The 16,437-nt window shown below is 39.3% G+C and overlaps 1 protein-coding gene across 20 annotated transcripts in view; it reads right to left on the reverse strand.

Annotated features, from left to right (window-relative positions):
* The window catches only part of CCDC146 (coiled-coil domain containing 146), a 245,750-nt gene that overhangs the window by 182,807 nt on the left and 46,506 nt on the right, over nucleotides 1-16,437 (reverse strand). The gene's annotated exons all lie outside the window — the stretch shown is intronic.

A 16,437-nucleotide genomic window follows, 5' to 3' on the forward strand; every position in this document is an offset into this window, starting at 1 on the left:
ACTCCCCTCTGGCTAGGGCTGCTTTAAATACTCCCTTCTTGGGCAGGTGTCAGCTGAGTTCAGCCTGGTTTTGCTTTCTGTTGTGACAGACTGAGTTCAATCCAATGTCTCACCATCCCTGTAATCTCCCCCTCTTTCAAGTGTACAGATTCTCTCTCTGTGCCACGTGGCCGCTGCTCAGGGGTTGGGGAGGGGTGGTATTGGTGATTCAAGACTGTCTTTCCTATTCTCTCAGTGCCTCTTTCAGCAATATGAAGTTAAAACCAGGTACTGCGAGAACTCATCTGATTGGGGTAATTATGAAGGTTTCCTTTTCGTAGATAGTTGTTACATTGACATCCCTGTCGGGGAAACTATTGGTGGAGCCTTCTATTTGGCAATCTTGTTCCACCCTTCAACATTAATGATCTTAAAACTTAGTCTTTCATAAATGTTTTCAAAAAGTTATCCAAGTTAGAAGTAACCTATATCTCATATTTTTAATAGCTTTCAAAGTCTTAACATGGAATGGCTACAAATGAATCTGGCAATTTTCACTAAATGTTAGGTCCAGCTGCAGATTGAAGTGAATGTAACTCTCTGTATATGGGTAGGTTTCCCTTGTGGATGAGGCACATACATGCTTACACATGTTATTTCATGTTATTTATAACATAATTGCTATAATATGTAACATATAACGTGTGCCCACCAAAAGAAAGTAGATATGCAGCTCTTACATGTAGTCAAAAGTCAGTACAGGCCAGGTGCGGTGGCTCATGCCTGTAACCTCAGCACTTTAGGAGGCCGAGGTGGGCGGAACACCTGAGGTCAGGAGTTCGCGACCAGCCTGGCTAATATGGTGAAACCCTGTCTCTACTAAAAATACAAAAATTAGCTGGGTGTGGTGGCATGCACCTGTAGTCCCAGCTACTCATGAGGCTGAGGCAGGAGAATTGCTTGAACCTGGGAGGCAGAGGTTGCAGTGAGCTGAAATTGCACCACTGTACTGCAGCCTGGCGACAGAGTGAGACTCTGTCTCAAAAAAAAAAAAAAGTCAGGTCAGTACAACAAAAATCGCTATGGGCCAATAACTAGCTAGTTTTAAGCAATGTTATATAAAATAACTTGCCGTAATAAAATTTTAATTTAATTCCCCTACAACAAATTCTGTTATCAGTGCTGCTGTTATTCCTTTAATTGTTCCTTCTTTACTGCCTTTCTTCTTTTCCACACTCTCACAGAATGGTTCCTCTTCACCTATTCAGACTTTGCTCTTTCTACTTCTTGACAAATTCTCTATCAGGTCAGCAGCCAGCCTGCTGTCCCCATGCCCATATCCAATCCTGCCTCTGCATCTTTACTCATCTCAACTCTCAGAGGTAAATAAATTAAAATCATACTCTGGCTAACTGGTGCTCTGCATCTTCTTAGACATAGCATGGTCTCTCAAGATCGGTATTATCTTATTAGTCATGTCACAAAGAAATCTACACTAATCTCTGAGAATAGATACTCTTTTTGTTATTGTTGTTGTTTGGTTTTGAGACAGGGTCTCACTTTGTTGCCCAGGCTGGGATGCAGTGGTGTGAACACAGCTCACTGCAGCCTTGACCTCCTAGATTCAAGCGATATTCCTGCCTCAGCCTCCTGAGTAGCTGGGACTACAGCCATGTGCCACCATGGTCGACTAATTTTTTATAGAGATGGGGTCTCCCTGTATTGCCCAGGCTGATCTCGAACTCCTAGGCTTAAGCAATCTGCTCATGTTGGCCTCCTAATGTATTGGGATTATAGGCATGAGCCACTGCGCCTGGCCTATACTCTCCTTTTAAAATGAAATAATCACATTTCAAAATACACACGCAAGACTTTGTCTTACCTCCTCAAAATAACTGATATTACTATTGGAATCCAATTAATATTTACCAGTTGCTTACTCTGTGCATGAATAGCATGGTGCTATATGCATAGTATTTTGAGTAAGATTTTTTCAAAGTAATAACTTTCTAAGCTCTCAATCTGAGAGTTTCATCTCTGGTTTTCAACATTTTCTCTGAGTAATTAAGGGGAATGATACTGTTTATGATGAATTGCTTCTCTATTACAAAAGACCCCCTTTATACAAAGTGCAGCATACCTGTGAACACATAAGATCTGCTTGGTTTTTATCTCTGAAAATTGGCTTGCTTTAGGTATTAGTCTGTTCTCACGCTACTAATACATATCAGAGACTGGGTAATTTATAAAGGAAAGAGGTTTAACTGACTCACAGTTCCACATGGCTGGGGAGACCTCACAATCATGGAAGATGAAAGAAGAGCAAAGGGACTTCTTACATGGCGGCAGGCAAGAGAGCGCTTGTGCAGGGGACTCCCATTTATAAAACCATCAGATCTTATGGGACTGATTCACTGCCACGAGAACAGCAGGGGAAAGACCACCCCCCACCCCGACCACCACCAGATTCAATTACCTCCCACCCGGTTCCTCCTGCAACATGTGGGAATTATGGGAGCCACAGCTGAAGATGAGATTTGGGTGGGGTCACAGCCAAACCCTACCACTTTCCCATTTGCTACAAGAGGCAAGCAATCTGTGCTCATGTTTAAAAGTTTATCAAAGGGTCCACAAAATTATTTGCTTATATTTCTGTCCCATTCGGTAATGTAATATCATATTTTTTTCCAGTGACTCTAACCTGTTTTAATTTTATTTAGAGATTCTTGTTTCTGCATACTAATAATGATAAACAGCTGTCACTTGCTGAGCGCCAACTATGTGCTGGACACTTCCCTAGGAGCATTTCCAGTGTCATCTCTGTTTGCTATGATTAATGCTGGAATAAGGAGGCAATGCTTTATGCTCACTAAAAGTCTTCCCTGGGGGAGCGGGGGGAAGCCTCTGTTATCTACAAACTGTTTATCACTTGTAGATAATTATCCATTTTCAGCTGTCCTGACCTTCTTGGTCAGGAAGTGGACTAATTTTCCATGGGTAATAGATACATATAGTAAACTTCAGTTTCATCCCCCCTAGACTTTCTGTGTGAATCCAGGAAGTGGAAAATGATTCCAGTTGTATCTCTGCTTAAGGTGAAACATCTCTTTCTGTATTTTATCAAAACAACTATACGATATTTTGCTAACAGGAGATATTTCAAAAATTAATATATCTCCAAGTATGTTAATGTCCCTACTTAACCTAGTGGTTAAAAATTATTTTCTTCCTGCAGCTAAGTCAAAATTTACAACAACCCTGACAGAAAGGGCAAACAAGTTTCTATGCTCTCCAAACACTATTTTACTCCCATGGTTACATGGCAGAATTTGCTGAACAAATTCTGCTTAAGTACAAAGACTTTGTGAGTTCTTTGGAAGCCAAAGACTTTTTGTGTAAACAGCAAAGTCCTTATTTTCATTTGTTAGATAAAATAATTCTTTCAGAATGTGTCATTTACAAGTAAATTGTGTTGGTGATGGTGACTTTTAAATTTCTGTCCTATATGGAATAAATTTATTCAACCTGATCAAGCCAACTATTAGAAACCTAGAAAGGCCCTGATATCATGGATAACTATGAAAGTTGGATAGGAAAGACCCAATACTTTCATGATGAAAGCAGGGTTGGTATTTAACATTCTGAGTTGCTAGAGTCGAGACCCTACTGTGTCCCCAGAGGCCCTAAGCTCCTGCAGACATATTTTCAAAACACTGAAGAAAGGGATTGGGAAAGAAGCCAGCAGAATGTATAATGTGTGAAACACTATTTAGCTGGAACAGTTCTGCTTTTATTCCGTATCATGAGGTTTCATTTCTAATTTCACTTGAAGCAAAGTATTTTTTATCTTTCAAAAAATATTTGAAAATCATTGCCTCCCTATCACATATCCCTTTGAGGGCTCAGCTGGAAAAATAAAACTGGAAGAGATGTATGATGGTTCTAAACATTTAAATCACGAGAACTTAGGTTGGCTTGATATAGGAAACACATTCAGAAATCCAGAATAAATTTCTTAAGTTTGCTTTAAAATAGTGATGCAGTAATGTGATTATTTTAGCAAGGGGCTTTACTAATTACTAGGTATATTTGCTCTTTTGAAAAATCTTAGCATAACTATATGCAAAACAGTGAGCTAAGAGTTCACAAGGAGCATCAAAAAGAATACTATGTGCTTCCTGCTCTCAGTGTTCCTAAAGCTACTACAGATTAGCTTGAAAAACAAGAAAGAAAATAAGTGACATGAAGTCAGAGCAAGCACTATGCGGAGAGGATGCAGAAGCAGAAGTGATCACATTTTGTCAGGAAGGGAGATGCTTCGGGAGAAAAGATGAGATCTCAGCTATCCTTGAAAGATAGGTAGAATTCTGAAGCACAGACACGGGAAAGCAAGCACTTCTGGCCTGGGTGCAGGATGAGCAAAGACATCAGCAGGGTGGAAAACCAGGCACTAGTTAAGAAAACAATAATACGTCTAATTTGGCTGGAGCATGGGAGAAAAATGATGGATCAGATTGTAGAGGGATTTGACTATGAGGTCAAGATGGTGACACTTAATCCTTATAATAAGGCAGAGAAAAAGTCAAGAGTATCTACAGTCTCCCTCTGCCACCTATTAATTGCTCAGTTCTGTGTCTGTACTTATGAGGTGATGATGGGATACTGGGTGGGAAGAAAAAGTAGAAGGAACTCTGAAGACTGCTTTCCAAAATAATGAAATGGCCAAAGAGATCAAGGAGAAGATGGACAAAGATACAGAGAAGAAATACATAGCCTGAGGGTGGGAAGGCCTGTTTCTGAGGAGATTTTAAAAGAGAGAAGAAAGAGGTGTGGGAGAGGTTGCTGTGATGAGGAATTTGGGGAGGTTTTGCTGCTTGATATGCTGTGGAAGTCATGCCTCCATTTCCTGAAGGAGACTTCAGCACAGCCATATTGCTTTCCAAGGCTTCGTTTCCTTTAGGCTGTGTTGAGATAGGTTTTAAGGTTGGAGGGAGAAGGTTCAGTTTTATTTAGTTCATGAATTATCTGTACAGAGCAGGGGTTTCTCCAGTGGTTCCTTAAGGTGGGGGGCCTGGGAGTGGTGGGGTTGGTGGCGATGATAGGGTGAAGGGGAGAACAAGGAGCCTTCACTTTACATCCCTCACCTCTATATCCACCACATCCGAATTTTTTCTACTTTGAGACAGGGTCTGGCCTTGCCACCCAGGCTAGAGTGCAGAGGTCTGATCTCAGCTCATGCAATCTCTGCCTCCCAGGCTCAAGTCATCCCACCTCGGCCTCCCTAGTATCTGAGACTACAGGTGTGCACCATCATGCCATCTGTAGTCTTTTTACTTTTTTTTTTTTTTTGGTAGTTTTTTGTTTGTTTGTTTTGGGTAGAGATGGAGTCTCACTGTGCTGCCCAGGCTGGTCTCAAACTCCTGAGCTCAAGCCATCCACCTGCCTTGGCCTCCCAAAGTGCTGGGATTACAAGCCTGAGCCACCACGTCCGGCCTCAAATCTATTTTATGTATAGTGCTTCTGTGTAAGACTGCCACGGGGAAAAAGTGATAAAAGCAATTTTAAAAGATGGTAAAACAATCATGGTAGGCAGTGAGGTATCCCTGAAGTATTATAAGCTGAAAAATGTTTTACTAGTATAAAGTGAGGTTCAGAGAACTTAAATGACTTGAAGTTTGCACAGCTAGAACATACAAAGCTAGACCTAAGACCCATTTTTACTCAATCACTCTCCCACCCCCCAGGGATCAGGGTTTTTTTCTTTCCAAACCATTAAGATTTAAGATATTTTGAGCCTGTCCATTCTTAGTTGTAGCCTTTATAGATAGTAAAATTCCTATCTTCCTAATCTGAGGTTTAATGTCAGGTAATTCTTGTGCCTCTCTATTTTGTATTTTGCTACTCAGATGTATCTGTTTGCCTCCACCTGGATTGTACAGGCTGAAAAGAGGTAAAGAAATTTTGCCTCAGAAGGTAATAACTTGGCATTAGGTTCTAACCTTGTTGCTTGTATCTCCTTTTTGTTTCCCCGGCACCAACATACTACCTTCAACAAAGGTGAAACTATGATTACATAAACCATCAAGATACTAGGAAAAAACACAGGAAACATATTTATAACCTCAGAAAAACAAGTCTTTAAGGTATGTCACAAAATCCTGAAGCTGCAAAGGAAAAGGTCAATACATTCAAGCACATAAAAAAATTAATTTCCACATGGGGGAAAAACTATCATAAGCAAACTCAAAATACAATAAGCTCACGGGAAGATTTTTGCAGTGTGTGTTGTACACAAAGGCCTACTTTCAAATGTATAACGAGTTCCTATGAATGTATGAGAAAAAACTAAATTTCTCAATGGAAAAAATGAAAAAAAAATGTGAGCAGAATTCACACAAAAAATAATTACAAGTGGGTCTTTGTACTAAAACCCTACATGTACTAAGGCTCTACATTTCTTGCTTCAGCATAGTTGCTGCTTTAACATTTGCCCTACATACGTCACCTGCATACACCTTGTTCTGGAAAACCTGATATTATATTATGTCTGAGTCACCTGCCTTCACCTCCTCCTCCCTCCTGAGGGCACACTTTTCAAATGCCAACTGACTAATCCAGAACCTATACCCCCACTGACCTTTATCACCCCAGTGCCAGGTTTCAGACAACTAGGAACAGCCCTTATGAATGGGCCCAAAGCCCAATGAAAGTATTCAAACTAGCCAATTCTAGGCCTGCTTACCCCCACCTCATCTCTTCCTTATCTTGAAAACCACAGTAAAGGCTCTTGCCCACAATTCAGCCCTCTCCCTATGTCTTGTGACCAACCGCACTTTCCCATGTGACACCCTACTCACCACTGTGACATGATGTGTCCCTTCCTTCAGGAACTGTGAGTAATAAACTATCATTTCAATGACAATTATCCCCTGATCTGTGTGCCTTCCTATATCTCAAATTTCCTATTAATATACATTTTAAACAGTAAACATATGAAAAACTCCATTCCACTTATTTTAATAAAAATATTTTAAAAGACTATGATGAAATAACATTTTTTTTTCCTTATCACAGTGACAATGGTCAGAAAGTCAGATGGCACACAGTGCTGGTATGAGTAAAGAGACACTCATTTATTACTGGTAGGAACACAAATTGCTACAACCTCTATGAAGAGTACCTTGGCAATAAAAACAAAATTTTTAAATACACAAACCCATAACCCATCATTCAGCCATTCCACTTATAGGTATATATCCAAAAATTTTTAAAGCAGGATTTTTTTTTTTTTTTTTTGAGACAAGGTCTCACTTTCACCCAGGCTGGAGTGCAATGGAATGATCTTTGCTCACTGCAACCGCTGCCTCCTAGGCTCAAGCCATCTTCTGACCTCAGCCTCCCAAGTAGCTGGGACCACAGGCATGAGCCACTACATCCAGCTAATTTTTGTATTTTTGTAAAAGCTGCGGTCTCACTTTGTTTCCCAAACTGGTCATGAACTCCTGAGATCAAGCAATCCACCCGCCTCACCCTCCCAAAGTGTTGGGATTACAGGTGTGAGCCACCATACCTGATCTTAAAGCAAGATCTTAAAGACTTATTTGCATGCCTATCATAATAGCAGCACTATTCACAATAGCCAAGAGGTAGAAGCAACCCAAGTGTCCATCAGTGGATGAATGGATAAACAAAATATGGGGGGGGTTGTCTGTGTATGGTGGTACATATTTATGGTACATATATATGGATGCATATATATTGTATATTGTATCTATACGGTATGTGTATATATATGTATACACACACAATGAATTATTATTCCATCTTAGGAGAGGAATTCTGACACAGGCTACAACATGAATGAACCTTGATGACATTATGCTAAGTGAAATAACCCATTCATAAAAAAACAAATACTGTATGATTCTCCTTACAGGAGGTATATCTAAAGTAGACACATTCATGGAAACAAAGTAGGAGAAAAGGGGAACTGGGGAGTTGTTTAATGGGTGTAGAATTTCAGTTTTGCATATGAAAAAGTTCTAGAGATTAGCTGAACAACAATGTGAATATACTTAACACAAATGGTACACTTAAAAACAGTTAAAATAGTATAATTTTATCACAAAGGTTTTTTTGAATGAGCAAATCCACTGACCCAGCAATCCCACTATTAGGAATTTGACCTTTTAACATGATTACTCCAGTATAAAATGATGCATGTATAAAGTTAGTCACTCTATCATTATCTGTAATAGCAGACGATTGGAAATGACCTAAATGTCTCATAAGGAACTAGTTTTAAAAAGTATGTTCCATTCATGCCTTGAAATACTAGGCAATGAAAAAAAATAAAAATTGTATATATATGTGAAAAAAAGTATGTATATTATACTACCACTTCTTTATGCATAGATGTTCTATAAGGCTATATAAAAGATTGCTAATTATGGTTGCCTTTTGGGAGGGGCAGTTTAGATCGTAGAATGGGGTGGAAGGCTGACTTTTCACTGTTTACTATTCTGCACCTTCTGGATTTTGTACTATGTATATATTTTATATATTAAAATAGCTTTATATAAATAAAACTAGCCCCATGGCTGAACAAATTTTATTACAATTTTATTATGATTCCCTGATACTCTGTTCCTTAACTTCCCAGTCTGGCTTGCATCTCACTGCTTGACCATTGAGAACCTAATCTTGCTTGCCTAATGAACACTTTAGTAATTGCCTTGTCTTAGCTAACTTTTCTGGGTTGACTACTGCTAACTCATTTAACTGATTTACCTGTAAGTCTGGTTACCAGATGGACAAATTCCCAGTCCTACTCCCTTCTGTTTATTTGCCAAGGAATCTACCCAACAGACAACAGTACCCTCTCTCTACCTATATATTAATACTTCTTTTTGTTGAAAAAGGTATTTTATTTTAATCCTTAAGCTTCCATCTTTAGTCCCCAATGTATTAAAATAGTGATTGCATTACTAAAGGCACTGTTTTGCAAGATGCACATTCACTACTAAGAGCCACGAGCTTTCCGAAGCCAACCTTCTCTCAAAGGAAAAAATACTATTATTTCTCCTAATATTTATTTTGAAGAGCAACATCTGGTCAGTGACTATTTAAAAAGCCAGTATCAAAGTTTAGATTATTATTTTTAATATTTAATCAAGTTGCTACAACAGTGGTAAACAATGAAAAATAAAGAGGTGATTAAAACTGTATTAACTATACAATTAAACAAACATGCACATACACATACAAACTAGGATCTCATTATGTCAGTAAAGAACTAGAAAAGGATAAAGGAAAAGAGAGGCAAATAAACCACACAAACAGAGGGACAGATGGGCCACTGAGGGTAGGGCCACTGCTGCGTTTTCCTCCCATTCCTAGCTTTGGGTCAGGCATATTGTAGACGCTCAGGAAAGATTTTTCAGAATGAGTAAAGGAAGGTAATCTCACAGATTGTTTGTGAGGAGGTAAAGGACCAATTTTTCTTTATCTTTCTTCTTCTCTGTGCCCGATTTTCAGCACCCTTCTGACTCCCTCTTACCGCTAAGCATAGCTTGTTCAAATAGAGTTGTTCTGACAATACCCCAGATTCCTGGCCAAAATCAATCTCCACGTTTATCATTTTAAAGGTGCCAAGAGGAGGACACCCTAACACAGTGCCTTCTTTCCTCTTACCCTGACTGCTTCTGCAGTGTACAATTTAACTGAATTGAGGGGTATTAGTCTACTTAGGAAAATGGAATATGGCTTGTATTCTTATAATCTTAGCATCAATATTAAATCTTTGTAAATGGATTTAAGGTATGTTGGTATCTCAAATATTTAAGTGCATTACAAGGTCTTCTTCCATACTGGAAAGATTTTTAAATTTCCACCCCACTGTCAGAGTAAAACCAATAATAACAAAAATATGTGAACAATAGAACTTATCTGTACTGTTCAATAAACTATCCGTCTCTTTAAAGATTCTTGACAGCCAAAGAAAATCTTGAAAAATTATTCTTGCAAGGGTGCCTGGATGTCTGAAGGAAAAGTGAAAACATGCCAATAATAGCAAGATTTGCAGGAAGGTTTATAAAATAAACTTAGTCATTTTTTAAAGCACAGCCTATAAGTACAGCTGTTAGTGAGGGGTGATAACTAAGGAGAGGATGGGAAACATACTAGAAATATTTAAACAGAGTGTTACATATTTATCTTTGTTTTCATACACAGTCTACTTTAAAAGTCAAATTGTAAAGCCTAAAATAGCAGTGTTTAAATGTGTGAATGTCAAGTGAACAATGTCAAGTGAAATGTGTGCTAAAGCAGGAAATGGAAGATTGGGTTCCAAATTCCACCCAGATGTGTAACCCAGGGCAGTCTCAATCTTCCAGAATCTTTAAGATGGAAATAGCAATATCTCAAAACTCCTATTACAAAATCATTCTGAAAAGTAAATTTACATACTTGAAACTACTTCGTAAGCTCCTTGAGGGTGGGGTCCTTATCTTTTCATCTTTGTAACCAGTTAAATAAGGTATAAAAAAATAGAAAATATTTAATTCCTTAAAAAATTTTTGAAATATCATTAGGCATTATCTCAAGAAGCTCATTAGTAACTCTATAGAAAGTCCAACCTACAAAATAAATTAAGCTTTTATTAATTTATCAGCAGAGCACCAATACTTTCAGTAATTAAAATTTTAGGCCAGGTGCAGGGGTTCACAGCTGTAATCCCAGCATTTTGAGAGGCCAAGGTGGGTAGATCACTTGAGCCTAGGAGTTTGAGACCAGCCTGGACAACATGGTGAAACCCTATCTCTACATAAAATATGAAAATTAGCCAGGCCTGGTGTTATGTGCCTGTGGTACCAGCTACTCCAGAGGCTGAGGTGGGAGGATTGCTTGAGCCCAGAAGGTAGAGGTTGCAGTGAGCTGAGATTGTGTCACTGCACTTCAGTCTGGGCAACAGAGACAGACCTTATCTCAAAAACAATTACTTAAAAAATCCAGCATTTATTTACCTAGTACCAGCCTTAAGAGAACAAAATATATAGAAAATAAAGCATCTTTTGAAAATGTGAATATCCTTGTAAAAAAGATAATTTTACAAGTATGAAATTAGGTAAACAACGGCAGCATCTTTTTTTAAATACAGTAGTAGACTGTGTTGTTAAATATACATAGGTATCAAGCTGCAAGTCTTTCAGAACGCATTCTGAATACTATATCAAGAACCTACTGTGTCTACACCTGTAGCCAGAGACGTGCCCCATAAGCTCAGATCCACGTACTGGACATTCCCTTCAGACCTGTTGCTTCTTCTGAACTCTCATGTATGGTGCCATAATTTGGCTGATTTCCTAAATCAGAATGCCAAGCATCAATTTAGATTCTTTTTCTCACCCATTCCATCCACTCAGACACTAAGTATATAGACACTAAGTCTATATAAGTCTAAAAGACACTAAGTCTTTTTTACTTCCCTAATATCTCTCCTAAATGTATTCACTCCTTTTTCCTCATTGCCACTGCCACTGTGCAGTCTCTCTTCACATCTTCATCACGAAATGGCATTCTAACTGGTGAGGTGGTAGGAATGGAGAAACACAAATTCAAGAGATATTACCAGAGAACCAACTGACAGAACCGAGGAGCAGAGTTAGGTTTGGGAGAAGGATAATGGATTTAGTTGTGAGTATGTTTAGTTTGAGGTACTTTGGGGTCATCTACATGAAGATATTCCAAGTATGTGCATATATGGGTATGGACAAAAAAAACCAGATTCATAGTGGACCCTGTGTATGTGGATAAAATATCCCCTTTCATGTCTTACTGCCCTAAAAATCTTTCTAGACCATCTCATCCCACAGCGATCAAGCTTCTGGTAACACTACTTGTATCTTCTGGGTCCACAATCATATGTCTTTTGTTGACATTTAATATTTCAATCTTCTTGTTCACAAATAATGCTTCTAAAGAATAGGAACCTTTTTATGCTTTATGTCCATAAATTCTCATGGTATCTAACACAATCCAGCACACAGGAGGTGCTCAAAACCAAGGAGGAGTTGAAGGGATGAATTTAATTTCAGTAGCTTTAGCAATAATAATTATAAACATCTAGCACAGTGCCTGGCACATAGTGAATGCTGTATCTTTTATCTTTTAAATAGATTGACTTAATGTCCAAAATTATTGTTCACAAGGTTCTTGACATCTTAATACTCATCAAATCTGATATGCAACTGAAACTTGGACACAAATGCTGCCATTATATATTTTGTAAGAAGTGCAACAGTTCATAGTTTTATATATAACATGTTTTCGTGAAAAGGTTATATATCAACAAACTTAATCCATCTTCGTCACTGCCCATGATGATCTGTATACCTCCACACTCTACTTTTAGTTTCGTATTCTATTTTGATTCATAGTTTTACTTTCTTGGTGTTTCCCTACAATGTTGGCTCTCCCTTTTATGCCTCCCAAATGCAATGCTCCTATGCCTCCTTTTCTCCACCCCTTGGCTAAGTCAGGTCAAAGACTTACTTAACAATGATTGGCACAAGAATTATTTTCAGGAAATGAAGGGAGGAAATGCCTGGTTCTTGGTAAAAAGCAAAGAGCCAATTATTTCGCTTAGGCGAAATAATATAATGTTTTGATTTTGACTCATAGCATTAAGACAAAAATGATTTTACAGACTCCAAGTCTTGGAAAAGTTCAACATCAGACACACTGACCCATGACAACTGAGGTCACATTCATAAATCAGTGCTGCTTTACATAAGCACACACAGATAGAAGTAGACATCCTAACTAGAGAATACCATGAAAGCTATCACTTATATTAACCCTGGACGTGTGAGAGCATCTAACAAAATACCCATCCGAGTGTATGCTGGTTCAGCCTCTTTGGAAAAACTGATTGAAGGTCTTTACTAAAGTTGCATACAAACCTAAACTATGACAGAGTAACCCCACTCCTGTGTATACACCCAAGACAAGTTCATTCTTAAGTACAAGGCCTGCATAAGAATGATCACAGAATCTTATTCATAATCTTCAAAACAGGAAATAATACTTTTGTAAACAAAATAGAATCAATCAACAAATTAGGGTATATTTACATAGTAGTGAGGTAGGAGGCAGAACTCGACTTCGGAGGCGGGGCTTGGACCTCACACCAAATTGAGGACTAGCTAAAACAGGTCTGAGGCAGAAGCACCTCCCCCATTAGACACATTCACCAGTGTGCCATGTCGGTTTACCATTGCCATGGTAACACCGGGAAGTTACTGCCCCTTTCCATGGCATCAACTCGACAACCTGCAAGTTACCACCCTCATTCTAGAGATTTCTGCATAAACCAGTCCTTCATTTGCATCTAATTAAAAGTGGATATAAATATGAGTGCAGAACTGCCTCTGAGCTGCTATTCCAGGTACACTGCCTATGGGGTAGCCCTGCTCCACAAGGATCAGAACCTCTGCTGCTGCAGTTCACTGCCACTTCAATAAAAGCTGCTGTTTAACACCACCAGCTTGCCCTTGAATTCTACATGGTTGAAGCCAAGAACCAACAATCCTCCCAAGCTAAGCCTCAATTTGGGGGCTTGACTGTCCTATATCATCAGGACACTAAGAAGCAATAAAAAAAGAATGGAATTACTGCCACACATAATGCTATTAATGAACCTCACAACTATAAAAGTGAGCAAAAACAGCCAGACACAAAGAAAAACATACTATATGACTCCATTTATATGATGTTCAAGAAGAGGCAAACTAATATATAAGCCAATATAGTGGTTATCTTGGGTGGGAGCAACGACCGGGAAGGTCTCAAAGGAGACCTCAGGTTCCTGGAAGTAGATCCTGTTCAGACTGAGAATATGGTGGGAGAAGAGTTAAATCAATGAGATACATATTTAAAGGAGATATTTAACTCTCAAACTGACAAAGAACATAGATGATTGGGAGAAGAATGATAAATTCAGTTATGGACATGTTGGTTATAGACAAATGTGAAAAACCTGATCTGGCCAGGCGCCATGGCTCACGCCTGTAATCCCAGCACTTTGGGAGGCCGAGGCGGGCGGATTACGAGGTCAGGAGACTGAGACCATCCTGGCTGACACAGTGAAACCCCGTCTCTACTAAAAATACAAAAAATTAGCCGGGCGTGGAGGCGGGCGCCTGTAGTCCCAGCTACTCGGGAGGCTGAGGCAGGAGAATGGCGTGAACCCGGGAGGCGGAGTTTGCAGTGAGCCGAGATAGCGCCACTGCGCTCCAGCCTGGGCAACAGAGCAAGCCTCCGTCTCAAAAAATAAAAATAAAAATAAAAAATAAACCTGGCCTGTACACTTAATATTTGTGAGGTTTACTCTATATGTTATACCGTAACAAAAAAATTAACAATATAAAGAAAATGGGACAGGATTAAATACTCAGTAGGACAAAAAACGTCTGGAGTACCAGGCCTCATAGTTAGGCAGCACTGGCCAATTTGGGAAGCAGGTGTCCCACATTAACCCACACAGATTGGAGTTGTGTGGCTTGGTTTCCAAGCATCACTTAATCACCCTTTTTTTTTTTTTTTTTTTTGAGACATAGTTTCACTCTTGTTGTCTAGGCTGGAGTGCAATGATGTGATCCCGGCTCACTGCAACCTCCGCCTCCTAGGTTCAAGCAATTCTCCTGCCTCAGCCTCCTGAGTAGCTGGGATTACAGGCATGCACCACCACACCTGGTTAATTTTTGTATTTGTAGTAGAGACGGGGTTTCGCCAATGTTGGCCAGGCTGGTCTGGAACTCCTGACCTCAGGTGATTTGCTCACCTCGGCCTCCCAAAGTGCTGGATTACAGGCATGAGCCACTGCGCCCAGCCCCAAGCATCACTTTGAACATTCATCCCAAGGAGTGAATTAACACAGTGTAGTTCCTGCCCTGTTAGGTCTTACTGCTTAATGTGATCATAATGTCAGTGGGGAACTCTAAAATTTTCTTTTTCTTCTTAAAAATAAAGGGATACGTGTGCAGAACATGCAGGTTTGTTCCATAGGTCTATGTGTGCCATGGTGGTTTGCTGCACTTATTGACCTACCCTCTAATTTCCCTCCCCTAAGCCCCCAACCCCCCAACAGGCCCTGGTGTGTGTTGTTCCCCTCTCTGTGTCCATGTATTCTCAATGGGACTCTACATTTTCTATGCAAAATATTTTATGACGATTAGTCAATAAATATCTGTTAATAACTAAGCCCCAAGTGATGTGGGAAGAGTTGAGAGGTTGGAGAAACCCCTGTGAGCTGGCTACTCAGGCAGTTCCTTGAAGGACATGAGATTTGAGCCAGGATCTCAAAGGTTAGGAACAGACTCGGGGGTTGCAAAGTGCAGTCTATGCAAGCATTTTGTTTGGTGTGTTAGTATGAATGGCATAGCTTTAAAAGCAATGGAGGCAATGTGACTAGGCAGATTGGTGGATAGCCATGATCTTACATCATGTATTTTGAATTTATGCCAGTTTCCTTAGACATCTGAAGTTATTCTTTCTAAATGTGGGAAAGTCCCTGATAAGGGGAACAACAAAGAGTAGATCCCGAGAATCTAAGTGAATGACTACATTGTAAAAGTAGTTTGGGTATAAATTGCAGAGGCCTGTGACTGTCTTACTGAACACATTCTTCAGGCAATATGAGACGAGAGCATGACACCCATGCATGGCAACTTGGCAGGCCTGGGCCAACTGTGCAAATAGCATTAGTAACGAATGCTGTAAGCAGCTTCTGCGTTTTCCAATGTTATGCCAAGCACCTGGACCCTTGGAAGTGGATTTCTGACTGCTTTCCTTCAGTCATCATCTGCATTCTTGCCATTTTTGCAGATACAGTTTCTGTTTAGACAACCGAAGGAAGACAAAGTAGGTTAGAGGACAAAGACAACTGAAGGAAGACAAAGTAGGTTACACACAGTAGGTTAAAAACTTGTGAGACCCATGGATTTTCGAAGAATCCTAAAAGGATTAAAAAGCTACAGATGCCAATTAAGAACAATATCTTAGTGGTGGTGTTATGGAAATAAAGTTTTCTGAAGCCAATAATTCTGAATATTCCCATAGTTTGCAATTTATCGCTTGTTTGAGGATTTCTCAGGCAGTAAAATTGCTGATATTGATACTACCCAAAAGGGTAGGTAGCACAGTTGTTTGAAACTATTATTGAAAGCTCTTGGATATAATTATCAGAGGCCTGTTATACCCAGCAATTAATAACTATAATTTGTGCATCCATGTATATTGAGATTCTTGAAATATTTATTAAATTGTTAGATTGAGGATCAATATGCATGAGAAGTTATCCTAACTTAATTTTGCAAAACAAACCTTTATCTTTAGCTTAGAAAACCTTGAAGATAATTTTTACTATTAGCATAACTTTTGCTACAAATAAACTCAAGT

Source organism: Macaca fascicularis, chromosome 3 (genome assembly GCF_037993035.2).
Source record: "Macaca fascicularis isolate 582-1 chromosome 3, T2T-MFA8v1.1".
NCBI classification, from domain to species: domain Eukaryota; kingdom Metazoa; phylum Chordata; class Mammalia; order Primates; family Cercopithecidae; genus Macaca; species Macaca fascicularis.